The 26108-nt window shown below is 45.1% G+C and overlaps 22 non-coding genes across 22 annotated transcripts; 9 read left to right on the forward strand and 13 right to left on the reverse strand.

The window, feature by feature from the left end:
* Positions 1-3015: 3015 nt before the first annotated feature.
* Positions 3016-3087, reverse strand: Trnap-ugg (transfer RNA proline (anticodon UGG)). The gene has a single exon. It is a non-coding gene; the product is annotated as a tRNA-Pro (tRNA).
* Positions 3088-4211: 1124 nt separating this feature from the next.
* On the reverse strand, positions 4212-4283 carry Trnap-ugg (transfer RNA proline (anticodon UGG)). Its single transcript has one exon. It is a non-coding gene; the product is annotated as a tRNA-Pro (tRNA).
* A 555-nt stretch (positions 4284-4838) lies between these two features.
* Positions 4839-4910, forward strand: Trnaq-uug (transfer RNA glutamine (anticodon UUG)). The gene has a single exon. It is a non-coding gene; the product is annotated as a tRNA-Gln (tRNA).
* Positions 4911-5408: 498 nt separating this feature from the next.
* Trnap-ugg (transfer RNA proline (anticodon UGG)) lies at positions 5409-5480 on the reverse strand. The gene has a single exon. It is a non-coding gene; the product is annotated as a tRNA-Pro (tRNA).
* Positions 5481-6035: 555 nt separating this feature from the next.
* Trnaq-uug (transfer RNA glutamine (anticodon UUG)) lies at positions 6036-6107 on the forward strand. Its single transcript has one exon. It is a non-coding gene; the product is annotated as a tRNA-Gln (tRNA).
* A 498-nt stretch (positions 6108-6605) lies between these two features.
* Positions 6606-6677, reverse strand: Trnap-ugg (transfer RNA proline (anticodon UGG)). The gene has a single exon. It is a non-coding gene; the product is annotated as a tRNA-Pro (tRNA).
* A 555-nt stretch (positions 6678-7232) lies between these two features.
* Trnaq-uug (transfer RNA glutamine (anticodon UUG)) lies at positions 7233-7304 on the forward strand. Its single transcript has one exon. It is a non-coding gene; the product is annotated as a tRNA-Gln (tRNA).
* Positions 7305-7802: 498 nt separating this feature from the next.
* Trnap-ugg (transfer RNA proline (anticodon UGG)) lies at positions 7803-7874 on the reverse strand. The gene has a single exon. It is a non-coding gene; the product is annotated as a tRNA-Pro (tRNA).
* Positions 7875-8429: 555 nt separating this feature from the next.
* On the forward strand, positions 8430-8501 carry Trnaq-uug (transfer RNA glutamine (anticodon UUG)). Its single transcript has one exon. It is a non-coding gene; the product is annotated as a tRNA-Gln (tRNA).
* Positions 8502-8999: 498 nt separating this feature from the next.
* On the reverse strand, positions 9000-9071 carry Trnap-ugg (transfer RNA proline (anticodon UGG)). Its single transcript has one exon. It is a non-coding gene; the product is annotated as a tRNA-Pro (tRNA).
* Positions 9072-10195: 1124 nt separating this feature from the next.
* On the reverse strand, positions 10196-10267 carry Trnap-ugg (transfer RNA proline (anticodon UGG)). Its single transcript has one exon. It is a non-coding gene; the product is annotated as a tRNA-Pro (tRNA).
* Positions 10268-10822: 555 nt separating this feature from the next.
* Positions 10823-10894, forward strand: Trnaq-uug (transfer RNA glutamine (anticodon UUG)). Its single transcript has one exon. It is a non-coding gene; the product is annotated as a tRNA-Gln (tRNA).
* Positions 10895-11392: 498 nt separating this feature from the next.
* On the reverse strand, positions 11393-11464 carry Trnap-ugg (transfer RNA proline (anticodon UGG)). The gene has a single exon. It is a non-coding gene; the product is annotated as a tRNA-Pro (tRNA).
* A 555-nt stretch (positions 11465-12019) lies between these two features.
* On the forward strand, positions 12020-12091 carry Trnaq-uug (transfer RNA glutamine (anticodon UUG)). The gene has a single exon. It is a non-coding gene; the product is annotated as a tRNA-Gln (tRNA).
* A 498-nt stretch (positions 12092-12589) lies between these two features.
* Trnap-ugg (transfer RNA proline (anticodon UGG)) lies at positions 12590-12661 on the reverse strand. Its single transcript has one exon. It is a non-coding gene; the product is annotated as a tRNA-Pro (tRNA).
* A 555-nt stretch (positions 12662-13216) lies between these two features.
* Trnaq-uug (transfer RNA glutamine (anticodon UUG)) lies at positions 13217-13288 on the forward strand. Its single transcript has one exon. It is a non-coding gene; the product is annotated as a tRNA-Gln (tRNA).
* Positions 13289-13786: 498 nt separating this feature from the next.
* On the reverse strand, positions 13787-13858 carry Trnap-ugg (transfer RNA proline (anticodon UGG)). The gene has a single exon. It is a non-coding gene; the product is annotated as a tRNA-Pro (tRNA).
* Positions 13859-14982: 1124 nt separating this feature from the next.
* On the reverse strand, positions 14983-15054 carry Trnap-ugg (transfer RNA proline (anticodon UGG)). The gene has a single exon. It is a non-coding gene; the product is annotated as a tRNA-Pro (tRNA).
* A 554-nt stretch (positions 15055-15608) lies between these two features.
* On the forward strand, positions 15609-15680 carry Trnaq-cug (transfer RNA glutamine (anticodon CUG)). Its single transcript has one exon. It is a non-coding gene; the product is annotated as a tRNA-Gln (tRNA).
* Positions 15681-16178: 498 nt separating this feature from the next.
* On the reverse strand, positions 16179-16250 carry Trnap-ugg (transfer RNA proline (anticodon UGG)). Its single transcript has one exon. It is a non-coding gene; the product is annotated as a tRNA-Pro (tRNA).
* An 8754-nt stretch (positions 16251-25004) lies between these two features.
* Positions 25005-25076, forward strand: Trnaq-uug (transfer RNA glutamine (anticodon UUG)). The gene has a single exon. It is a non-coding gene; the product is annotated as a tRNA-Gln (tRNA).
* Positions 25077-25574: 498 nt separating this feature from the next.
* Trnap-ugg (transfer RNA proline (anticodon UGG)) lies at positions 25575-25646 on the reverse strand. The gene has a single exon. It is a non-coding gene; the product is annotated as a tRNA-Pro (tRNA).
* Between the last annotated feature and the right edge of the window lie 462 nt (positions 25647-26108).

The following is a 26108-nucleotide window of genomic DNA, read 5'->3' on the forward strand; positions in this document are numbered from 1 at the left end:
GAGTCGTAAGTGTGATCAGAAATGTTGCAACAGGCATCAGCGCTTGTATATCAGTTAACTGCCAGAGGACAAAGCAGATTCAGATCGGGCGCGGCGTTCCTCAAGGAAGCCCCCTCTCCATGTTCCTATTCGTGCTTTCATTAGAACCTTTCCTCCGCAGTGTTCATGCCACTCTAACTGGCATCACATTATCTGGTCACCGAACAGTCATAAACGCCTATGCCGATGATGTCGGAGTCGTCCTGCGAAATCCCGACGACATTTTGAAATTGGAAACGCTAATTAAAAAGTACTGTAGAGTCTCCGGAGCAGGTGTCAACGCAAACAAAAGCAAACTCCTAAACCTGCGGGGTTTTCAACATACCACCTTAGCCTGGGCCACAATGGTCACCCAATGCAAAGCACTAGGAATAACACTGACACCTTGTCCGTTAAAAATGGCAGCTATCAATTGGAGAAATACGTCGGGACAACTTCTTGGAACAACAAGAGAAAACCTCCACCGTCACATGAACCAAGTTCAGAGGGTGATTTTCATTAACCACTGCATTCTCTCCAGGAGTTACTTTATAGCACAGATCTTCCCACTACCGAAAATGATTGGAAAAAAGATAATGTCTACCATTGCCAGCTATCTTTGGAGAGGGGATATATTCAGAGTCGACGCAAAAACTGCGACCTTAGATCCCAGGAATGGAGGTTTGGGGTTAGTTGACATCAGAAATAAGGCGTCTGCGCTTTTTATAAAAAGGACCGCCACTATCCTTAGCGACCACGCTGATAGCATTACAACTAAATTATTTGAAGTTGTCAGGCCTGCCAGTTTACAGGCGCCGGTGAATGTGCAAAAAATAAATAACCGGCTCCAGTACGTTCGTGTATATTTTGTGGAATTCAGCTATCTCGGCGGTGTCATCATCAACTCACGACGGATCACGGCCCGCGATATTCTGTCCCATCGAAAGAAAATGGAGGGGAGAAACAAATTGGAAAGTAAATACCCACACACTGATTGGGACGCCATATGGAAAAATATTAATATGCGTGGTCTACCATCGGACGTCAAGTCAGCGTGGTATAAAACAGTGAATGAGACCGTAAGCACCAATGAAAGGTTACATGCAATCGGCGTTAGCGACACGAACCTAAGTCTCAAATGTAAATTGATCGACACGTTAGTGCACAGATTCACGTGCGGTGGCAATCTACAACTCTGTAATTGGATTAGGGAACAACTGGCTTTTCTTACGAGATCTTCGGTGGAAAATTTTCCCCCTGTTACATTCCTCAGGCCTCAGACTTGCTATTTTCCAGCAGCAAAAAACAACTCGGTCCATTGGTTAATGGGACACTATGTGAATTACGTAATTAATCACCTGGGAAATGACAATTCCACTGATTTTTACATGTACTTGAAGTGTGCTTTTTATAACGCCCTGAAATATAAAGACCACAAGAAAAACTACGGCAATATGCTTAAAGTTGTATTCGAGCGACTGGGCATTGGTTGACAAGCCAACGAGATAAACAAAAATCGTTTATTTAAGCGAAACGACGCTTAAACAAAAACAATTGGGGAGAAGTACAATTTTACAGTTTCATATTACAATCACTTATCCTCTGCTGGCAAAGAAGGCTATTTTTGTTTATTGCACAGAAGAAGCCGAAGCCGAAAGCCAGTATCGCAGGGTTAAAGATAAATTGTTTTCTTATACATTCATTTTATGACTGAGAAGGAAGTCTCATTTGTTTCCATGGAAGGGAACATACTTTTTTATTATTATTATTAATCTCAAGAAGGAAAGGAGGCTATGGAATTAGTGCCTTAACATAAAATTCCTTCTTCACATTCCATGAAGATTTTTCTTTTACGATAAAAAAATAACAAACAAACAAAAATAATAATAATAACAATAAAAAAACTAAACAGAAATTAAAAAAAATAATATACAGGTTCAGGGTCCACTACTTCCTACAACTTTATTATATATTACAAAGAAGTATGCTAGGTTGCCGAGAAGCAGTGGATGAGGAAAAAAAAAAAAAAAAAAAAAAAAAAAAAAAAAAAAAAAAAAAAAAAAAAAAAAAAAGAGCACTAAAGCTATAACCTTCAATCTCTATTGCCTCGGCATGACATAAATTTTTTGTTTCAAATGAAGCATCTTTTGGTTCAGGATTTCGAAGGCAAAACAGCATATATCTACGTATACACAAGATGTAAAATTTCTTATTGAAAACTATGATAAAGACACGCCTCAGCAACAGGACTGGGTGGAGACATCGCGGCCAGGCCTCGAGATTTTGACCCCTGCCCGCTTTGCCTCCGCCTGCCTCATGCTGCTTATATAAGAAAAAAAAAAAAAAAAAAAAAAGTGGCTAGGATACCTGGCTCTCACCCAGGAGGCCCGGGTTCGATTCCCGGTAAAAAAAAAAAAAAAAAAAAAAAAAAAAATGGTGTAATGGTTAGCACTCTGGACTTTGAATCCAGCGATCCGAGTTCGAGTCTCGGTGGAACCTGATTCAGTGTTTTGCGATCGTTTCTAGAAACGTGTACGAGCTGGCAGTTGGAATTGTATATGCAAAATTTTAGCTAGGATCATGTAATGCAAATTGTTAATAGCAGTCCACACGTGAATGGGGAACGCTCCAAATGCTTATGCTTTTGCTACTAGGATTAATAACGGAACGTAAGGGGTTCAACTGCGAGAAGACGACCTCAGCTGCTTCTCCCAGCATCTCTCCGTTTTGGGTGCTGCATGCACATGCATTTAACAAACGTGCATGCGATGTACTAGTTCCTGGGAAACGAATAGAATCGTTGTACGTGTCAGTCTTTAGGTATAGATATAAGTAATCGAAGACGGCTTAATCCTGCTTCGTAGATTGCTTTCCACAAGACGCACTTGCCAGTATCATTGGCCGGTGGCCCGACATGCAGTTTGCCCCGTTGCATGGCTTACTTTCAGAGACTCGCTAGTTTATCGTAGTGCTTGGTTGTCGCGAAAGTGAAAAGTAGGGCCTGTCCGGCATTTGAACCCGGGACCTCCTGCACCCAAAGCAGGAATCATACCCCTAGACCAACAGGCCGCAAAAGTAAGCACTTGTGCACCCCGCCACCTACTGAGATCTTGGCGCACTTGCTATTGAAGCATCCAATCTGGACCATATTCTCAAAGAGGTTTCTTAATCCGACACCTACAACATGAGCTGTGCTGAGGACCAATGTCGTTGAAGGCTGAAAGGGCTGATTGAGTTGTGAGACAGTATGTCGATCGTGTGAAGTGCAAATGTAATCGTGTCAAGCACCATCAGCCCACTACGTAGCGTTGTGTGACAGCACGTACTTTTCGACAGTACTCTGTGTCCATAGCTGTTTTCATAGCTAGGCTGCTTCCAGCACAAAGCATCCACCATACGAAAGTGGCTGTTCCGCGATTTTGATTACCTGACCCTTCGACATCACTTCATGTACAAATACTGGCAAGAATTCTCGCTACAGTCGAAGTTGTTCCTTCCACTTTCAACCTACTTGGTTGCTTCATTTGCCACGCAAACACTTCCTGAGGACGCTATATGTAAAAATCGCAGCTTACCGGTTTAATGACATGACGATGCTCAAAATATGACCGCTAGAGGCACACGGTTCCATGGTGTAATGGTTAGCACTCTGGACTTTAAATCCAGCGATCCGAGTTCGAGTCTCGGTGGAACCTGATTCAGTGTTTTGCGATCGTTTCTAGAAACGTGTACGAGCTGGCAGTTGGAATTGTATATGCAAAATTTTAGCTAGGATCATGTAATGCAAATTGTTAATGGCAGTCCACACGTGAATGGGGAACGCTCCAAATGCTTATGCTTTTGCTACTAGGATTAATAACGGAACGTAAGGGGTTCAAATGCGAGAAGACGACCTCAGCTGCTTCTCCCTGCATCTCTCCGTTTTGGGTGCTGCATGCACATGCATTTAACAAACGTGCATGCGATGTACTAGTTCCTGGGAAACGAATAGAATCGTTGTACGTGTCAGTCTTTAGGTATAGATATAAGTAATCGAAGACGGCTTAATCCTGCTTCGTAGATTGCTTTCCACAAGACGCACTTGCCAGTATCATTGGCCGGTGGCCCGACATGCAGTTGGCCCCGTTGCATGGCTTACTTTCAGAGACTCGCTAGTTTATCGTAGTGCTGGGTCGTCGCGAAAGTGAAAAGTAGGGCCTGTCCGGCATTTGAACCCGGGACCTCCTGCACCCAAAGCAGGAACCATACCCCTAGACCAACAGGCCCCAAAAGTAAGCACCTGTGCACCCCGCCACCTACTGAGATCTTGCCGCACTTGCTATTGAAGCATCCAATCTGGACCATATTCTCAAAGAGGTTTCTTAATCCGACACCTACAACATGAGCTGTGCTGAGGACCAATGTAGTTGAAGGCTGAAAGAGCTGATTGAGTTGTGAGACAGTATGTCGATCGTGTGAAGTGCAAATGTAATCGTGTCAAGCACCATCAGCCCACTACGTAGCGTTGTGTGACAGCACGTACTTTTCGACAGTACTCTTTTTCCATACCTGTTTTCATAGCTAGGCTGCTTCCAGCACAAAGCATCCACCATACGAAAGTGGCTGTTACGCGATTTTGATTACCTGGCCCTTCGACATCACTTCATGTACGAATACTGGGAAGAATTCTCGCTACATTCGAAGTTGTTCCCTCCACTTTCAACCTACTTGGTTGCTTCATTTGCCACGCAAACACTTCCTGAGGACGCTACATGTAATAAATCGCAGCTTACCGGTTTAATGACATGACGATGCTCAAAATATGACCGCTAGAGGCACACGGTTCCATGGTGTAATGGTTAGCTCTCTGGACTTTGAATCCAGCTATCCGAGTTCGAGTCTCGGTGGAACCTGATTCAGTGTTTTGCGATCGTTTCTAGAAACGTGTACGAGCTTGCAGTTGGAATTGCATATGCAAAATTTTAGCTAGGATCATGTAATGCAAATTGTTAATAGCAGTCCACACGTGAATGGGGAACGCTCCAAATGCTTATGCTTTTGCTACTAGGATTAATAACGGAACGTAAGGGGTTCAACTGCGAGAAGACGACCTCAGCTGCTTCTCCCAGCATCTCTCCGTTTTGGGTGCTGCATGCACATGCATTTAACAAACGTGCATGCGATGTACTAGTTCCTGGGAAACGAATAGAATCGTTGTACGTGTCAGTCTTTAGGTATAGATATAAGTAATCGAAGACGGCTTAATCCTGCTTCGTAGATTGCTTTCCACAAGACGCACTTGCCAGTATCATTGGCCGGTGGCCCGACATGCAGTTTGCCCCGTTGCATGGCTTACTTTCAGAGACTCGCTAGTTTATCGTAGTGCTTGGTTGTCGCGAAAGTGAAAAGTAGGGCCTGTCCGGCATTTGAACCCGGGACCTCCTGCACCCAAAGCAGGAATCATACCCCTAGACCAACAGGCCGCGAAAGTAAGCAGCTGTGCACCTCGCCACCTACTGAGATCTTGGCGCACTTGCTATTGAAGCATCCTATCTGGACCATAATCTCAAAGAGGTTTCTTAATCCGACACCTACAACATGAGCTGTGCTGAGGACCAATGTAGTTGAAGGCTGAAAGAGCTGCTTGAGTTGTGAGACAGTATGTCGATCGTGTGAAGTGCAAATGTAATCGTGTCAAGCACCATCAGCCCACTACGTAGCGTTGTGTGACAGCACGTACTTTTCGACAGTACTCTGTGTCCATAGCTGTTTTCATAGCTAGGCTGCTTCCAGCACAAAGCATCCACCATACGAAAGTGGCTGTTCCGCGATTTTGATTACCTGACCCTTCGACATCACTTCATGTACGAATACTGGCAAGAATTCTCGCTACATTCGAAGTTGTTCCCTCCACTTTCAACCTACTTGGTTGCTTCATTTGCCACGCAAACACTTCCTGAGGACGCTACATGTAATAAATCGCAGCTTACCGGTTTAATGACATGATGCTGCTCAGTTTAAGTCCGCTACAGGCACACGGTTCCATCGTGTAATGGTTAGCACTCTGGACTTTGAATCCAGCGATCCGAGTTCGAGTCTCCGTGGAACCTGATTCAGTGTTTTGCGATCGTTTCTAGAAACGTGTACGAGCTGGCAGTTGGAATTGTATATGCAAAATTTTAGCTAGGATCATGTAATGCAAATTGTTAATAGCAGTCCACACGTGAATGGGGAAGGCTCCAAATGCTTATGCTTTTGCTACTAGGATTAATAACGGAACGTAAGGGGTTCAACTGCGAGAAGACGACCTCAGCTGCTTCTCCCAGCATCTCTCCGTTTTGGGTGCTGCATGCACATGCATTTAACAAACGTGCATGCGATGTACTAGTTCCTGGGAAACGAATAGAATCGTTGTACGTGTCAGTCTTTAGGTATAGATATAAGTAATCGAAGACGGCTTAATCCTGCTTCGTAGATTGCTTTCCACAAGACGCACTTGCCAGTATCATTGGCCGGTGGCCCGACATGCAGTTTGCCCCGTTGCATGGCTTACTTTCAGAGACTCGCTAGTTTATCGTAGTGCTTGGTTGTCGCGAAAGTGAAAAGTAGGGCCTGTCCGGCATTTGAACCCGGGACCTCCTGCACCCAAAGCAGGAATCATACCCCTAGACCAACAGGCCGCGAAAGTAAGCAGCTGTGCACCTCGCCACCTACTGAGATCTTGGCGCACTTGCTATTGAAGCATCCTATCTGGACCATAATCTCAAAGAGGTTTCTTAATCCGACACCTACAACATGAGCTGTGCTGAGGACCAATGTAGTTGAAGGCTGAAAGAGCTGCTTGAGTTGTGAGACAGTATGTCGATCGTGTGAAGTGCAAATGTAATCGTGTCAAGCACCATCAGCCCACTACGTAGCGTTGTGTGACAGCACGTACTTTTCGACAGTACTCTGTGTCCATAGCTGTTTTCATAGCTAGGCTGCTTCCAGCACAAAGCATCCACCATACGAAAGTGGCTGTTCCGCGATTTTGATTACCTGACCCTTCGACATCACTTCATGTACGAATACTGGCAAGAATTCTCGCTACATTCGAAGTTGTTCCCTCCACTTTCAACCTACTTGGTTGCTTCATTTGCCACGCAAACACTTCCTGAGGACGCTACATGTAATAAATCGCAGCTTACCGGTTTAATGACATGATGCTGCTCAGTTTAAGTCCGCTACAGGCACACGGTTCCATCGTGTAATGGTTAGCACTCTGGACTTTGAATCCAGCGATCCGAGTTCGAGTCTCCGTGGAACCTGATTCAGTGTTTTGCGATCGTTTCTAGAAACGTGTACGAGCTGGCAGTTGGAATTGTATATGCAAAATTTTAGCTAGGATCATGTAATGCAAATTGTTAATAGCAGTCCACACGTGAATGGGGAACGCTCCAAATGCTTATGCTTTTGCTACTAGGATTAATAACGGAACGTAAGGGGTTCAACTGCGAGAAGACGACCTCAGCTGCTTCTCCCAGCATCTCTCCGTTTTGGGTGCTGCATGCACATGCATTTAACAAACGTGCATGCGATGTACTAGTTCCTGGGAAACGAATAGAATCGTTGTACGTGTCAGTCTTTAGGTATAGATATAAGTAATCGAAGACGGCTTAATCCTGCTTCGTAGATTGCTTTCCACAAGACGCACTTGCCAGTATCATTGGCCGGTGGCCCGACATGCAGTTTGCCCCGTTTCATGGCTTACTTTCAGAGACTCGCTAGTTTATCGTAGTGCTTGGTTGTCGCGAAAGTGAAAAGTAGGGCCTGTCCGGCATTTGAACCCGGGACCTCCTGCACCCAAAGCAGGAATCATACCCCTAGACCAACAGGCCGCGAAAGTAAGCAGCTGTGCACCTCGCCACCTACTGAGATCTTGGCGCACTTGCTATTGAAGCATCCTATCTGGACCATAATCTCAAAGAGGTTTCTTAATCCGACACCTACAACATGAGCTGTGCTGAGGACCAATGTCGTTGAAGGCTGAAAGAGCTGATTGAGTTGTGAGACAGTATGTCGATCGTGTGAAGTGCAAATGTAATCGTGTCAAGCACCATCAGCCCACTACGTAGCGTTGTGTGACAGCACGTACTTTTCGACAGTACTCTGTGTCCATAGCTGTTTTCATAGCTAGGCTGCTTCCAGCACAAAGCATCCACCATACGAAAGTGGCTGTTCCGCGATTTTGATTACCTGACCCTTCGACATCACTTCATGTACGAATACTGGCAAGAATTCTCGCTACATTCGAAGTTGTTCCCTCCACTTTCAACCTACTTGGTTGCTTCATTTGCCACGCAAACACTTCCTGAGGACGCTACATGTAATAAATCGCAGCTTACCGGTTTAATGACATGATGCTGCTCAGTTTAAGTCCGCTAGAGGCACACGGTTCCATGGTGTAATGGTTAGCACTCTGGACTTTGAATCCAGCGATCCGAGTTCGAGTCTCGGTGGAACCTGATTCAGTGTTTTGCGATCGTTTCTAGAAACGTGTACGAGCTGGCAGTTGGAATTGTATATGCAAAATTTTAGCTAGGATCATGTAATGCAAATTGTTAATAGCAGTCCACACGTGAATGGGGAACGCTCCAAATGCTTATGCTTTTGCTACTAGGATTAATAACGGAACGTAAGGGGTTCAACTGCGAGAAGACGACCTCAGCTGCTTCTCCCAGCATCTCTCCGTTTTGGGTGCTGCATGCACATGCATTTAACAAACGTGCATGCGATGTACTAGTTCCTGGGAAACGAATAGAATCGTTGTACGTGTCAGTCTTTAGGTATAGATATAAGTAATCGAAGACGGCTTAATCCTGCTTCGTAGATTGCTTTCCACAAGACGCACTTGCCAGTATCATTGGCCGGTGGCCCGACATGCAGTTTGCCCCGTTGCATGGCTTACTTTCAGAGACTCGCTAGTTTATCGTAGTGCTTGGTTGTCGCGAAAGTGAAAAGTAGGGCCTGTCCGGCATTTGAACCCGGGACCTCCTGCACCCAAAGCAGGAATCATACCCCTAGACCAACAGGCCGCAAAAGTAAGCACTTGTGCACCCCGCCACCTACTGAGATCTTGGCGCACTTGCTATTGAAGCATCCAATCTGGACCATATTCTCAAAGAGGTTTCTTAATCCGACACCTACAACATGAGCTGTGCTGAGGACCAATGTCGTTGAAGGCTGAAAGAGCTGATTGAGTTGTGAGACAGTATGTCGATCGTGTGAAGTGCAAATGTAATCGTGTCAAGCACCATCAGCCCACTACGTAGCGTTGTGTGACAGCACGTACTTTTCGACAGTACTCTGTGTCCATAGCTGTTTTCATAGCTAGGCTGCTTCCAGCACAAAGCATCCACCATACGAAAGTGGCTGTTCCGCGATTTTGATTACCTGACCCTTCGACATCACTTCATGTACAAATACTGGCAAGAATTCTCGCTACAGTCGAAGTTGTTCCTTCCACTTTCAACCTACTTGGTTGCTTCATTTGCCACGCAAACACTTCCTGAGGACGCTATATGTAAAAATCGCAGCTTACCGGTTTAATGACATGACGATGCTCAAAATATGACCGCTAGAGGCACACGGTTCCATGGTGTAATGGTTAGCACTCTGGACTTTAAATCCAGCGATCCGAGTTCGAGTCTCGGTGGAACCTGATTCAGTGTTTTGCGATCGTTTCTAGAAACGTGTACGAGCTGGCAGTTGGAATTGTATATGCAAAATTTTAGCTAGGATCATGTAATGCAAATTGTTAATGGCAGTCCACACGTGAATGGGGAACGCTCCAAATGCTTATGCTTTTGCTACTAGGATTAATAACGGAACGTAAGGGGTTCAAATGCGAGAAGACGACCTCAGCTGCTTCTCCCTGCATCTCTCCGTTTTGGGTGCTGCATGCACATGCATTTAACAAACGTGCATGCGATGTACTAGTTCCTGGGAAACGAATAGAATCGTTGTACGTGTCAGTCTTTAGGTATAGATATAAGTAATCGAAGACGGCTTAATCCTGCTTCGTAGATTGCTTTCCACAAGACGCACTTGCCAGTATCATTGGCCGGTGGCCCGACATGCAGTTGGCCCCGTTGCATGGCTTACTTTCAGAGACTCGCTAGTTTATCGTAGTGCTGGGTCGTCGCGAAAGTGAAAAGTAGGGCCTGTCCGGCATTTGAACCCGGGACCTCCTGCACCCAAAGCAGGAACCATACCCCTAGACCAACAGGCCCCAAAAGTAAGCACCTGTGCACCCCGCCACCTACTGAGATCTTGCCGCACTTGCTATTGAAGCATCCAATCTGGACCATATTCTCAAAGAGGTTTCTTAATCCGACACCTACAACATGAGCTGTGCTGAGGACCAATGTAGTTGAAGGCTGAAAGAGCTGATTGAGTTGTGAGACAGTATGTCGATCGTGTGAAGTGCAAATGTAATCGTGTCAAGCACCATCAGCCCACTACGTAGCGTTGTGTGACAGCACGTACTTTTCGACAGTACTCTTTTTCCATACCTGTTTTCATAGCTAGGCTGCTTCCAGCACAAAGCATCCACCATACGAAAGTGGCTGTTACGCGATTTTGATTACCTGGCCCTTCGACATCACTTCATGTACGAATACTGGGAAGAATTCTCGCTACATTCGAAGTTGTTCCCTCCACTTTCAACCTACTTGGTTGCTTCATTTGCCACGCAAACACTTCCTGAGGACGCTACATGTAATAAATCGCAGCTTACCGGTTTAATGACATGACGATGCTCAAAATATGACCGCTAGAGGCACACGGTTCCATGGTGTAATGGTTAGCTCTCTGGACTTTGAATCCAGCTATCCGAGTTCGAGTCTCGGTGGAACCTGATTCAGTGTTTTGCGATCGTTTCTAGAAACGTGTACGAGCTTGCAGTTGGAATTGCATATGCAAAATTTTAGCTAGGATCATGTAATGCAAATTGTTAATAGCAGTCCACACGTGAATGGGGAACGCTCCAAATGCTTATGCTTTTGCTACTAGGATTAATAACGGAACGTAAGGGGTTCAACTGCGAGAAGACGACCTCAGCTGCTTCTCCCAGCATCTCTCCGTTTTGGGTGCTGCATGCACATGCATTTAACAAACGTGCATGCGATGTACTAGTTCCTGGGAAACGAATAGAATCGTTGTACGTGTCAGTCTTTAGGTATAGATATAAGTAATCGAAGACGGCTTAATCCTGCTTCGTAGATTGCTTTCCACAAGACGCACTTGCCAGTATCATTGGCCGGTGGCCCGACATGCAGTTTGCCACGTTGCATGGCTTACTTTCAGAGACTCGCTAGTTTATCGTAGTGCTTGGTTGTCGCGAAAGTGAAAAGTAGGGCCTGTCCGGCATTTGAACCCGGGACCTCCTGCACCCAAAGCAGGAATCATACCCCTAGACCAACAGGCCGCGAAAGTAAGCAGCTGTGCACCTCGCCACCTACTGAGATCTTGGCGCACTTGCTATTGAAGCATCCTATCTGGACCATAATCTCAAAGAGGTTTCTTAATCCGACACCTACAACATGAGCTGTGCTGAGGACCAATGTAGTTGAAGGCTGAAAGAGCTGCTTGAGTTGTGAGACAGTATGTCGATCGTGTGAAGTGCAAATGTAATCGTGTCAAGCACCATCAGCCCACTACGTAGCGTTGTGTGACAGCACGTACTTTTCGACAGTACTCTGTGTCCATAGCTGTTTTCATAGCTAGGCTGCTTCCAGCACAAAGCATCCACCATACGAAAGTGGCTGTTCCGCGATTTTGATTACCTGACCCTTCGACATCACTTCATGTACGAATACTGGCAAGAATTCTCGCTACATTCGAAGTTGTTCCCTCCACTTTCAACCTACTTGGTTGCTTCATTTGCCACGCAAACACTTCCTGAGGACGCTACATGTAATAAATCGCAGCTTACCGGTTTAATGACATGATGCTGCTCAGTTTAAGTCCGCTACAGGCACACGGTTCCATCGTGTAATGGTTAGCACTCTGGACTTTGAATCCAGCGATCCGAGTTCGAGTCTCCGTGGAACCTGATTCAGTGTTTTGCGATCGTTTCTAGAAACGTGTACGAGCTGGCAGTTGGAATTGTATATGCAAAATTTTAGCTAGGATCATGTAATGCAAATTGTTAATAGCAGTCCACACGTGAATGGGGAACGCTCCAAATGCTTATGCTTTTGCTACTAGGATTAATAACGGAACGTAAGGGGTTCAACTGCGAGAAGACGACCTCAGCTGCTTCTCCCAGCATCTCTCCGTTTTGGGTGCTGCATGCACATGCATTTAACAAACGTGCATGCGATGTACTAGTTCCTGGGAAACGAATAGAATCGTTGTACGTGTCAGTCTTTAGGTATAGATATAAGTAATCGAAGACGGCTTAATCCTGCTTCGTAGATTGCTTTCCACAAGACGCACTTGCCAGTATCATTGGCCGGTGGCCCGACATGCAGTTTGCCCCGTTGCATGGCTTACTTTCAGAGACTCGCTAGTTTATCGTAGTGCTTGGTTGTCGCGAAAGTGAAAAGTAGGGCCTGTCCGGCATTTGAACCCGGGACCTCCTGCACCCAAAGCAGGAATCATACCCCTAGACCAACAGGCCGCGAAAGTAAGCAGCTGTGCACCCCGCCACCTACTGAGATCTTGGCGCACTTGCTATTGAAGCATCCTATCTGGACCATAATCTCAAAGAGGTTTCTTAATCCGACACCTACAACATGAGCTGTGCTGAGGACCAATGTAGTTGAAGGCTGAAAGAGCTGCTTGAGTTGTGAGACAGTATGTCGATCGTGTGAAGTGCAAATGTAATCGTGTCAAGCACCATCAGCCCACTACGTAGCGTTGTGTGACAGCACGTACTTTTCGACAGTACTCTGTGTCCATAGCTGTTTTCATAGCTAGGCTGCTTCCAGCACAAAGCATCCACCATACGAAAGTGGCTGTTCCGCGATTTTGATTACCTGACCCTTCGACATCACTTCATGTACGAATACTGGCAAGAATTCTCGCTACATTCGAAGTTGTTCCCTCCACTTTCAACCTACTTGGTTGCTTCATTTGCCACGCAAACACTTCCTGAGGACGCTACATGTAATAAATCGCAGCTTACCGGTTTAATGACATGATGCTGCTCAGTTTAAGTCCGCTACAGGCACACGGTTCCATCGTGTAATGGTTAGCACTCTGGACTTTGAATCCAGCGATCCGAGTTCGAGTCTCCGTGGAACCTGATTCAGTGTTTTGCGATCGTTTCTAGAAACGTGTACGAGCTGGCAGTTGGAATTGTATATGCAAAATTTTAGCTAGGATCATGTAATGCAAATTGTTAATAGCAGTCCACACGTGAATGGGGAACGCTCCAAATGCTTATGCTTTTGCTACTAGGATTAATAACGGAACGTAAGGGGTTCAACTGCGAGAAGACGACCTCAGCTGCTTCTCCCAGCATCTCTCCGTTTTGGGTGCTGCATGCACATGCATTTAACAAACGTGCATGCGATGTACTAGTTCCTGGGAAACGAATAGAATCGTTGTACGTGTCAGTCTTTAGGTATAGATATAAGTAATCGAAGACGGCTTAATCCTGCTTCGTAGATTGCTTTCCACAAGACGCACTTGCCAGTATCATTGGCCGGTGGCCCGACATGCAGTTTGCCCCGTTGCATGGCTTACTTTCAGAGACTCGCTAGTTTATCGTAGTGCTTGGTTGTCGCGAAAGTGAAAAGTAGGGCCTGTCCGGCATTTGAACCCGGGACCTCCTGCACCCAAAGCAGGAATCATACCCCTAGACCAACAGGCCGCAAAAGTAAGCACTTGTGCACCCCGCCACCTACTGAGATCTTGGCGCACTTGCTATTGAAGCATCCAATCTGGACCATATTCTCAAAGAGGTTTCTTAATCCGACACCTACAACATGAGCTGTGCTGAGGACCAATGTAGTTGAAGGCTGAAAGAGCTGATTGAGTTGTGAGACAGTATGTCGATCGTGTGAAGTGCAAATGTAATCGTGTCAAGCACCATCAGCCCACTACGTAGCGTTGTGTGACAGCACGTACTTTTCGACAGTACTCTTTTTCCATAGCTGTTTTCATAGCTAGGCTGCTTCCAGCACAAAGCATCCACCATACGAAAGTGGCTGTTACGCGATTTTGATTACCTGGCCCTTCGACATCACTTCATGTACGAATACTGGGAAGAATTCTCGCTACATTCGAAGTTGTTCCCTCCACTTTCAACCTACTTGGTTGCTTCATTTGCCACGCAAACACTTCCTGAGGACGCTACATGTAAAAATCGCAGCTTACCGGTTTAATGACATGACGATGCTCAAAATATGACCGCTAGAGGCACACGGTTCCATGGTGTAATGGTTAGCACTCTGGACTTTAAATCCAGCGATCCGAGTTCGAGTCTCCGTGGAACCTGATTCAGTGTTTTGCGATCGTTTCTAGAAACGTGTACGAGCTGGCAGTTGGAATTGTATATGCAAAATTTTAGCTAGGATCATGTAATGCAAATTGTTAATAGCAGTCCACACGTGAATGGGGAACGCTCCAAATGCTTATGCTTTTGCTACTAGGATTAATAACGGAACGTAAGGGGTTCAACTGCGAGAAGACGACCTCAGCTGCTTCTCCCAGCATCTCTCCGTTTTGGGTGCTGCATGCACATGCATTTAACAAACGTGCATGCGATGTACTAGTTCCTGGGAAACGAATAGAATCGTTGTACGTGTCAGTCTTTAGGTATAGATATAAGTAATCGAAGACGGCTTAATCCTGCTTCGTAGATTGCTTTCCACAAGACGCACTTGCCAGTATCATTGGCCGGTGGCCCGACATGCAGTTTCCCCCGTTGCATGGCTTACTTTCAGAGACTCGCTAGTTTATCGTAGTGCTCGGTTGTCGCGAAAGTGAAAAGTAGGGCCTGTCCGGCATTTGAACCCGGGACCTCCTGCACCCAAAGCAGGAATCATACCCCTAGACCAACAGGCCGCGAAAGTAAGCAGCTGTGCACCTCGCCACCTACTGAGATCTTGGCGCACTTGCTATTGAAGCATCCTATCTGGACCATATTCTCAAAGAGGTTTCTTAATCCGACACCTACAACATGAGCTGTGCTGAGGACCAATGTAGTTGAAGGCTGAAAGAGCTGCTTGAGTTGTGAGACAGTATGTCGATCGTGTGAAGTGCAAATGTAATCGTGTCAAGCACCATCAGCCCACTACGTAGCGTTGTGTGACAGCACGTACTTTTCGACAGTACTCTGTGTCCATAGCTGTTTTCATAGCTAGGCTGCTTCCAGCACAAAGCATCCACCATACGAAAGTGGCTGTTCCGCGATTTTGATTACCTGACCCTTCGACATCACTTAATGTACGAATACTGGCAAGAATTCTCGCTACATTCGAAGTTGTTCCCTCCACTTTCAACCTACTTGGTTGCTTCATTTGCCACGCAAACACTTCCTGAGGACGCTACATGTAATAAATCGCAGCTACCGGTTTAATGACATGATGCTGCTCAGTTTAAGTCCGCTAGAGGCACACGGTTCCATGGTGTAATGGTTAGCACTCTGGACTCTGAATCCAGCGATCCGAGTTCGAGTCTCGGTGGAACCTGATTCAGTGTTTTGCGATCGTTTCTAGAAACGTGTACGAGCTGGCAGTTGGAATTGTATATGCAAAATTTTAGCTAGGATCATGTAATGCAAATTGTTAATAGCAGTCCACACGTGAATGGGGAACGCTCCAAATGCTTATGCTTTTGCTACTAGGATTAATAACGGAACGTAAGGGGTTCAACTGCGAGAAGACGACCTCAGCTGCTTCTCCCAGCATCTCTCCGTTTTGGGTGCTGCATGCACATGCATTTAACAAACGTGCATGCGATGTACTAGTTCCTGGGAAACGAATAGAATCGTTGTACGTGTCAGTCTTTAGGTATAGATATAAGTAATCGAAGACGGCTTAATCCTGCTTCGTAGATTGCTTTCCACAAGACGCACTTGCCAGTATCATTGGCCGGTGGCCCGACATGCAGTTTGCCCCGTTGCATGGCTTACTTTCAGAGACTCGCTAGTTTATCGTAGTGCTCGGTTGTCGCGAAAGTGAAAAGTAGGGCCTGTCCGGCATTTGAACCCGGGACCTCCTGCACCCAAAGCAGGAATCATACCCCTAGACCAACAGGCCGCGAAAGTAAGCAGCTGTGCACCTCGCCACCTACTGAGATCTTGGCGCACTTGCTATTGAAGCATCCTATCTGGACCATATTCTCAAAGAGGTTTCTTAATCCGACACCTACAACATGAGCTGTGCTGAGGACCAATGTAGTTGAAGGCTGAAAGAGCTGCTTGAGTTGTGAGACAGTATGTCGATCGTGTGAAGTGCAAATGTAATCGTGTCAAGCACCATCAGCCCACTACGTAGCGTTGTGTGACAGCACGTACTTTTCGACAGTACTCTGTGTCCATAGCTGTTTTCATAGCTAGGCTGCTTCCAGCACAAAGCATCCACCATACGAAAGTGGCTGTTCCGCGATTTTGATTACCTGACCCTTCGACATCACTTAATGTACGAATACTGGCAAGAATTCTCGCTACATTCGAAGTTGTTCCCTCCACTTTCAACCTACTTGGTTGCTTCATTTGCCACGCAAACACTTCCTGAGGACGCTACATGTAATAAATCGCAGCTTACCGGTTTAATGACATGATGCTGCACAGTTTAAGTCCGCTAGAGGCACACGGTTCCATGGGCGCATTCTGGCTTTAGCCGTCGCCGCGGTCGGACGTGCTTGTTGTTTACTCCGCGTACGTTAGCGCTATCGCCGGTGTTTGGTGTTTACGTGAAGTTAGCTGTACATTTTCGCTGTTATTTTTTGAGTGGTGTCTCTGATAAGTGTTTTTATAGTGCTTTCGTCCGTTCCACGTCTCGTGCTTCGCCGCAATTTCGGTTGTTGCCGAAATTTCGTCGGAACCGACGACCATGTCTGACACCGTCAGGAAGAATACTTTAGTCTTCTCGTTCGAGAAAGAAACACGGCCGGTCCAACCCACTGCGCTGGAAATCCACGATTGGCTGACTGAGGTAATCGGTATAAATTCTGACTCTGTTCATACCACGCAATTAGATGCTGAAAAATACTGTGTTTTTGTTAAATTTCTGAACTCAGTGACAGTCGATAAGTTGCTTGCAAAATGGGGTAATTCCGTCGAATTTGTTCATCGAGACTGTTCAAAAAGTAATGTCTCTGTACGAAAAGCTGATATCATGTACACCAATGTCAGGATTTTGAATGTTCCAATTGAAATTGATAATCAGTTGATCAAGGACGCTCTATCTAAATATGGCGAAGTTAAATCTATCTATAACGAAAGGTGGTCGAAGCTATACAAGATACAGTGTTTTAATGGCATTAGATCCGTTGAAATGGAGGTGAAAGCCAACATTCCGTCCCATATATCCGTTGCAGGCCATAAAGCACATGTTATGTATTCTGGTCAGGAGCGCACGTGCAATATTTGCAATGAGACAGGTCATTTCCGACAAGATTGTCCGCGCCGTGTTTTTATTCTTCGGAACAATCTAACACAGCGTCAAAAACTGACCCTCAGCGATGTCTTACCAAATAGCACTTCCCTTCTTTCGGTTAACGACAGTGGTGCATGTACTTCTGCAGTGCCCGCCATAACTACTACGGAGTTCCCTCCCCTGAGCGTCATTACATCACACCCTTCTGTTCCCGATTGCGATCTCCAGAATAAGAAGCGACCGTTGGAAACGACCGATGACGGCTCGGACGGCGAGTCCGCCCGTAATTCGCCTTCCACCCGCAAGCAGAAGCAGTGTAATGCGGATGTGCTCGAGGAAACAAACAGTACATGTATTGACGTGACGACAGCCGCTGAGGCAACCCGGCCGCTGTCGGCGGCTGAACAGGTACAAACGGTCCACGGAGGGGACGCAGTAACGATTGTCGCGGAGACGGAAGAGGCGCACTCCGAAGCACAGGAGGTGACGGAGCGGAACCCAACTCAAGAACTTACAGACCCACAAACCGCCGACTCAGTCAGTGCTCTGGAGCTAGTGACGGAAGAACAAGGAAATGGCACTCGTAAAAAGGACGCTGTTGAGGCAGCTTCGGTCACAACGGTGGTAAAGATAGACAATCCGAATGACGGCGCGTTGAACCAAGATGTCCGAAGACGCCGACTCAAACCGCAACCTACTCTCAAAGCTTCCCGTAACCAAAGCAAACAACAACCAGCACAAGAGGAAGCGACGGCCAAGAACGTCTTGTATGAAATCATCACGGAAAGACCTAAGGAGGTACCTTCAAGTGACATTAGTGATGCAAAGCCCCTCGGTAAAACTAAAACCCGAGATGTTCGGAATCCTGCACCAAAATGAGGCTGTAAGATGAAAAAAAAAAAGGATTTTGTTGAACCAGTTTCATTTCTAATTGTACTACTGTCTTAGTCATATTTCAGAGGAACCAGATGAAGTGTTTACCGAGCTTCAAATACTGACTATTCTTTTAGATGTTTGTTTAAGCGGAGTCGTTTCTCCCTTCTAGAAGCTGCACATCTCTTTTCTTTTTTTTTTATTAATATTTTGTTATCTTTTTAATCACTTATTTACTTTTTATGCAAACTAAATGTCCCAGGCATATACAATTACGACTATCAATATTAACAGGATTACATCCGTGACTAAAGTTACAGCGCTCAAGGATTATTTATATGAGTCAGGGACGGACATTGCTTTCCTACAGGAAGTAGTGCTGACTAATCTTACAGTGCCTGGATATTTGGCGATTTTGAATGTCTCACTTGACACCAACGTCGGTACTGCAATTTTAATCAGGGAGGGGATTCCTGTCTCGGATATCGAGAGGTTGGACTCCGGCAGAGCGATAGGTATAAAAGTCTTTGGTTCTACCCTTATCAATCTGTATGCCCCTTCTGGCACATCCAATAGAATGGAAAGAGCACAGTTCTATAAAGAAGAAATCATTTATTTATTACGGAAAAACCCAAAAGATCTTATAATAGGCGGTGATTTTAATTGTGTGATAAATAAGAAAGACCAGGTTCCGAATTTTAATAACTGCAATGAACTGAAGCGTTTCGTCACTGTTTTACAGCTTAAAGATGCTTGGGAAATAATGTATCCCACATTTGTGGCATTTACATTCCTAGGTCCTCACTCACGTAGCAGGATCGACAGACTCTACATATCGCAAAGTCTAGTTAGCTCCTTCATTAAAGCAGAGACGATTCCAGTTTACTTTTCTGATCATAGCTCCGTGCTAGCTTCCATCAACCTTACTGCGCAACCCACTCGCCGTTTTAGAAGTTCATGGCACCTTAATACGTCACTGATGCAGGACGACGGATTAGAAGAAAGTTTGACAGAAGCGTGGGCATTGTGCCTCCGCTCTGCAGATAGACACGTCTCAGTACTAGACTGGTGGTGCAACAGGGCAAAGCCTAAACTGAGAAAAGTTCTCATCCAGTATAGTGTACAACGATCGAAAGACTTGAAAAATTCCATAGAATTTTATTATACCATGCTGCGAAATTTATATGAGCAGGCAAACACTTCCAACGTCCGTCTGGCAGATATCAAGCAAACTAAGGCCAAATTGCTCAGTCTTAAAAGACAGCAGATGGAGGGTCTGAAATTAAAATCCAAGGCTAAGACAGTCGTGGAGGATGAACATGCTTCCTTGTACCATCTACTGAAGCACGAAAGAAACAGGAGACGCACCTTCATTGATGGACTTCAGTCTGAAACTGGCGAGACACTCACGACTCAGAGAGACATCGTCAATGCAGTGCACAAATATTACGAAGACCTATACACTGCCAACCCGGTATGTGAAGAGTCCTTCGATGAGTTCCTTAGTTCCATAGCTCAACAGGTCTCGGACAAGGAAAACGAAGACCTTCTCGTTGAGTGTACTAACGAAGATATCCACAGAATCATCTGCAAATCTCCTCTGAGGAAATCGCCGGGACCGGATGGTTTGCCTGTTGAATTTTATAAACGATACTGGCCACTGATTGGTGACATGTTTACCCGAATGACGAACGAGGTGCTTCAGGGAAAGCATTTACCTGCTGTTTTTAAAGAGAGCACAATAGTACTAATCCCAAAAAATGCTGCAAAAAGAAACCTCAACAACTTTCGTCCTATCTCCCTGTTAAACTCCGATTATAAAATCATCGGCAGAATTTTAAACAACAGACTCTCACAGTTGGCCAAAAAGATAGTAAGTCCATACCAGTCCTGTGTGCCTACCAAGAGCATTTTCAAAAGCATAGCTGAATATAGAGATATAATTGCAATCACTGCTGTGACCACCATAAAATGTGCTATCATGTTTATTGACTTCCAGAAAGCATTTGATCGTGTGGATCATAGATTCCTTAGTGCCACACTGAACAAAATAGGTTTTAATGAGCGAGTCGTAAGTGTGATCAGAAATGTTGCAACAGGCATCAGCGCTTGTATATCAGTTAACTGCCAGAGGACAAAGCAGATTCAGATCGGGCGCGGCGTTCCTCAAGGAAGCCCCCTCTCCATGTTCCTATTCGTGCTTTCATTAGAACCTTTCCTCCGCAGTGTTCATGCCACTCTAACTGGCATCACATTATCTGGTCACCGAACAGTCATAAACGCCTATGCCGATGATGTCGGAGTCGTCCTGCGAAATCCCGACGACATTTTGAAATTGGAAACGCTAATTAAAAAGTACTGTAGAGTCTCCGGAGCAGGTGTCAACGCAAACAAAAGCAAACTCCTAAACCTGCGGGGTTTTCAACATACCACCTTAGCCTGGGCCACAATGGTCACCCAATGCAAAGCACTAGGAATAACACTGACACCTTGTCCGTTAAAAATGGCAGCTATCAATTGGAGAAATACGTCGGGACAACTTCTTGGAACAACAAGAGAAAACCTCCACCGTAACATGAACCAAGTTCAGAGGGTGATTTTCATTAACCACTGCATTCTCTCCAGGAGTTACTTTATAGCACAGATCTTCCCACTACCGAAAATGATTGGAAAAAAGATAATGTCTACCATTGCCAGCTATCTTTGGAGAGGGGATATATTCAGAGTCGACGCAAAAACTGCGACCTTAGATCCCAGGAATGGAGGTTTGGGGTTAGTTGACATCAGAAATAAGGCGTCTGCGCTTTTTATAAAAAGGACCGCCACTATCCTTAGCGACCACGCTGATAGCATTACAACTAAATTATTTGAAGTTGTCAGGCCTGCCAGTTTACAGGCGCCGGTGAATGTGCAAAAAATAAATAACCGGCTCCAGTACGTTCGTGTATATTTTGTGGAATTCAGCTATCTCGGCGGTGTCATCATCAACTCACGACGGATCACGGCCCGCGATATTCTGTCCCATCGAAAGAAAATGGAGGGGAGAAACAAATTGGAAAGTAAATACCCACACACTGATTGGGACGCCATATGGAAAAATATTAATATGCGTGGTCTACCATCGGACGTCAAGTCAGCGTGGTATAAAACAGTGAATGAGACCGTAAGCACCAATGAAAGGTTACATGCAATCGGCGTTAGCGACACGAACCTATGTCTCAAATGTAAATTGATCGACACGTTAGTGCACAGATTCACGTGCGGTGGCAATCTACAACTCTGTAATTGGATTAGGGAACAACTGGCTTTTCTTACGAGATCTTCGGTGGAAAATTTTCCCCCTGTTACATTCCTCAGGCCTCAGACTTGCTATTTTCCAGCAGCAAAAAACAACTCGGTCCATTGGTTAATGGGACACTATGTGAATTACGTAATTAATCACCTGGGAAATGACAATTCCACTGATTTTTACATGTACTTGAAGTGTGTTTTTTATAATGCCCTGAAATATAAAGACCATAAGAAAAACTACGGCAATATGCTTAAAATTGTATTCGAGCGACTGGGCATTGGTTGACAAGCCAACGAGATAAACAAAAATCGTTTATTTAAGCGAAACGACGCTTAAACAAAAACAATTGGGGAGAAGTACAATTTTACAGTTTCATATTACAATCACTTATCCTCTGCTGGCAAAGAAGGCTATTTTGTTTATTGCACAGAAGAAGCCGAAGCCGAAAGCCAGTATCGCAGGGTTAAAGATAAATTGTTTTCTTATACATTCATTTTATGACTGAGAAGGAAGTCTCATTTGTTCCCATGGAAGGGAACATACTTTTTTATTATTATTATTAATCTCAAGAAGGAAAGGAGGCTATGGAATTAGTGCCTTAACATAAAATTCCTTCTTCACATTCCATGAAGATTTTTCTTTTACAATAAAAAAATAACAAACAAACAAAAATAATAATAATAACAATAAAAAAACTAAACAGAAATTAAAAAAAAATAATATACAGGTTCAGGGTCCACTACTTCCTACAACTTTATTATATATTACAAAGAAGTATGCTAGGTTGCCGAGAAGCAGTGGATGAGAAAAAAAAAAAAATAAAAAAAATAAAAAAAAAAAAAAAAGCACTAAAGCTATAACCTTCAATCTCTATTGCCTCGGCATGACATAAATTTTTTGTTTCAAATGAAGCATCTTTTGGTTCAGGATTTCGAAGGCAAAACAGCATATATCTACGTATACACAAGTTGTAAAATTTCTTATTGAAAACTATGATAAAGACACGCCTCAGCAACAGGACTGGGTGGAGACATCGCGGCCAGGCCTCGAGATTTTGACCCCTGCCCGCTTTGCCTCCGCCTGCCTCATGCTGCTTATATAAAAATAAAAAAAAAAAAAAAAAAAAATGGATCAGGCGTCGGACTTCGGATCTGATGATTACAAGTTCGAATGCTGTCACGCTCGTGTTTTTCCAGTTCTGAAAAAGAAACATACAGTTTTATTGTAGCAATTGAGCAGTACGAAACCGTCTGAATGTTGCTGTTTACCATTTTTTGCTTGGAGTTGCTCTTGAGCTTGAAACACACACAACAAGACCGGTGTTAACCAGCGAAATGGTCGGCAGGGTGCCGTCACCGCGAGTTTTGACTGGCACACGCACATCTAAAACAACGTCGGAAAGTAACTCGTTCGGCTTTTGAGTCACATCAAGTATGTGTGTTAATTTTGACGCCACTAGCTCTGGATGTTGTCATGCAATTCCTTTACCTCTCAGAAATGATTATGAAATAAGAGTGAAGTACGTGACGAGTGTGACGTAAGGAAAACATTATTCAGCATGGAGAGATTCTGTATGGGACCACCCAACCCAAACGAGTACTGTGTGACTTGCTACCCGACAGGTATTAACCGAGGCAGACGGATAGCTACGTCGGTAGAGTGTAAGAGTATTAACCTCATGGTTGTGGGTTCGAGCCACACGCTGGGCGGAACGGAATTTTGTTCCGCTGCAGATGTAAATTACCGTTCTTCTGATTAACGTGATATAATGTAAATAGCAACTTTCAACTTTGCCTACGTCTCTGTCAGTCGCAAGGAAACTGTATTTGAAGGTGAAGGTGATTTTGTAGACATGTGTGAAAGACATGTTCTGAAATGCAAGTGTTGTTGTTTGGAGAGCACATCGGTTACGTGTCAGATGTGTAGCCAAGCAGTAATGGGTCGCCATAGCTGCAAATATGAGAAGGTAATACGAAGTGTTGTCAGCTGAAGTCTGATGATGCAGGCATAACAAAAAAAAATAAAAAAAAAAGAAAAAAAAAACAAAACAAAAAAAAAATGGTGTAATGGTTAGCACTCTGGACTTTGAATCCAGCGATCCGAGTTCGAGTCTCGGTGGAACCTGGTTCAGTGTTTTGCGATCGTTTCTAGAAACGTGTACGAGCTGGCAGTTGGAATTGTATATGCAAAATTTTAGCTAGGATCATGTAATGCAAATTGTTAATAGCAGTCCACACGTGAATGGGGAACGCTCCAAATGCTTATGCTGTTGCTACTAGGATTAATAACGGAACGTAAGGGGTTCAACTGCGAGAAGACGACCTCAGCTGCTTCTCCCAGCATCTCTCCGTTTTGGGTGCTGCATGCACATGCATTTAACAAACGTGCATGCGATGTATTAGCTCCTGGGAAACGAATAGAATCGTTGTACGTGTCAGTCTTTAGGTATAGATATAAGTAATCGAAGACGGCTTAATCCTGCTTCGTAGATTGCTTTCCACAAGACGCACTTGCCAGTATCATTGGCCGGTGGCCCGACATGCAGTTTGCCCCGTTGCATGGCTTACTTTCAGAGACTCGCTAGTTTATCGTAGTGCTTGGTGTCGCGAAAGTGAAAAGTAGGGCCTGTCCGGCATTTGAATCCGGGACCTCCTGCACCCAAAGCAGGAAACATACCCCTAGACCAACAGGCCGCAAAAGTTAGCAGCTGTGCACCCCGCCACCTACTGAGATCTTGCCGCACTTGCTACTGAAGCATCCAATCTGGACCATATTCTCAAAGAGGTTTCTTAATCCGACACCTACAACATGAGCTGTGCTGAGGACCAATGTAGTTGAAGGCTGAAAGAGCTGCTTGAGTTGTGTGACAGTAAGTCGATCGTGTGAAGTGCAAATGTAATCGTGTCAAGCACCATCAGCCCACTACGTAGCGTTGTGTGACAGCACGTACTTTTCGACAGTACTCTGTGTCCATGGCTGTTTTCATAGCTAGGCTGCTTCCAGCACAAAGCATCCACCATACGAAAGTGGCTGTTCCGCGATTTTGATTACCTGACCCTTCGACATCACTTCATGTACGAATACTGGCAAGAATTCTCGCTACATTCGAAGTTGTTCCCTCCACTTTCAACCTACTTGGTTGCTTCATTTGCCACGCAAAGACTTCCTGAGGACGCTACATGTAATAAATCGCAGCTTACCGGTTTAATGACATGATGCTGCTCAGTTTAAGTCCGCTACAGGCACACGGTTCCATCGTGTAATGGTTAGCACTCTGGACTTTGAATCCAGCGATCCGAGTTCGAGTCTCGATGGAACCAGATTCAGTGTTTTGCGATCGTTTCTAGAAACGTGTACGAGCTGGCAGTTGGAATTGTGTATGCAAAATTTTAGCTAGGATCATGTAATGCAAATTGTTAATAGCAGTCCACACGTGAATGGGGAACGCTCCAAATGCTTATGCTTTTGCTACTAGGATTAATAACGGAACGTAAGGGGTTCAACTGCGAGAAGACGACCTCAGCTGCTTCTCCCAGCATCTCTCCGTTTTGGGTGCTGCATGCACATGCATTTAACAAACGTGCATGCGATGTACTAGTTCCTGGGAAACGAATAGAATCGTTGTACGTGTCAGTCTTTAGGTATAGATATAAGTAATCGAAGACGGCTTAATCCTGCTTCGTAGATTGCTTTCCACAAGACGCACTTGCCAGTATCATTGGCCGGTGGCCCGACATGCAGTTTGCCCCGTTGCATGGCTTACTTTCAGAGACTCGCTAGTTTATCGTAGTGCTTGGTTGTCGCGAAAGTGAAAAGTAGGGCCTGTCCGGCATTTGAACCCGGGACCTCCTGCACCCAAAGCAGGAATCATACCCCTAGACCAACAGGCCGCAAAAGTAAGCACTTGTGCACCCCGCCACCTACTGAGATCTTGGCGCACTTGCTATTGAAGCATCCAATCTGGACCATATTCTCAAAGAGGTTTCTTAATCCGACACCTACAACATGAGCTGTGCTGAGGACCAATGTCATTGAAGGCTGAAAGAGCTGATTGAGTTGTGAGACAGTATGTCGATCGTGTGAAGTGCAAATGTAATCGTGTCAAGCACCATCAGCCCACTACGTAGCGTTGTGTGACAGCACGTACTTTTCGACAGTACTCTGTGTCCATAGCTGTTTTCATAGCTAGGCTGCTTCCAGCACAAAGCATCCACCATACGAAAGTGGCTGTTCCGCGATTTTGATTACCTGACCCTTCGACATCACTTCATGTACAAATACTGGCAAGAATTCTCGCTACATTCGAAGTTGTTCCTTCCACTTTCAACCTACTTGGTTGCTTCATTTGCCAC

The sequence above is a fragment of the Schistocerca gregaria genome, chromosome 3 (genome assembly GCF_023897955.1).
Source record: "Schistocerca gregaria isolate iqSchGreg1 chromosome 3, iqSchGreg1.2, whole genome shotgun sequence".
In the NCBI taxonomy this organism is placed as follows: Eukaryota; Metazoa; Arthropoda; class Insecta; order Orthoptera; family Acrididae; genus Schistocerca; species Schistocerca gregaria.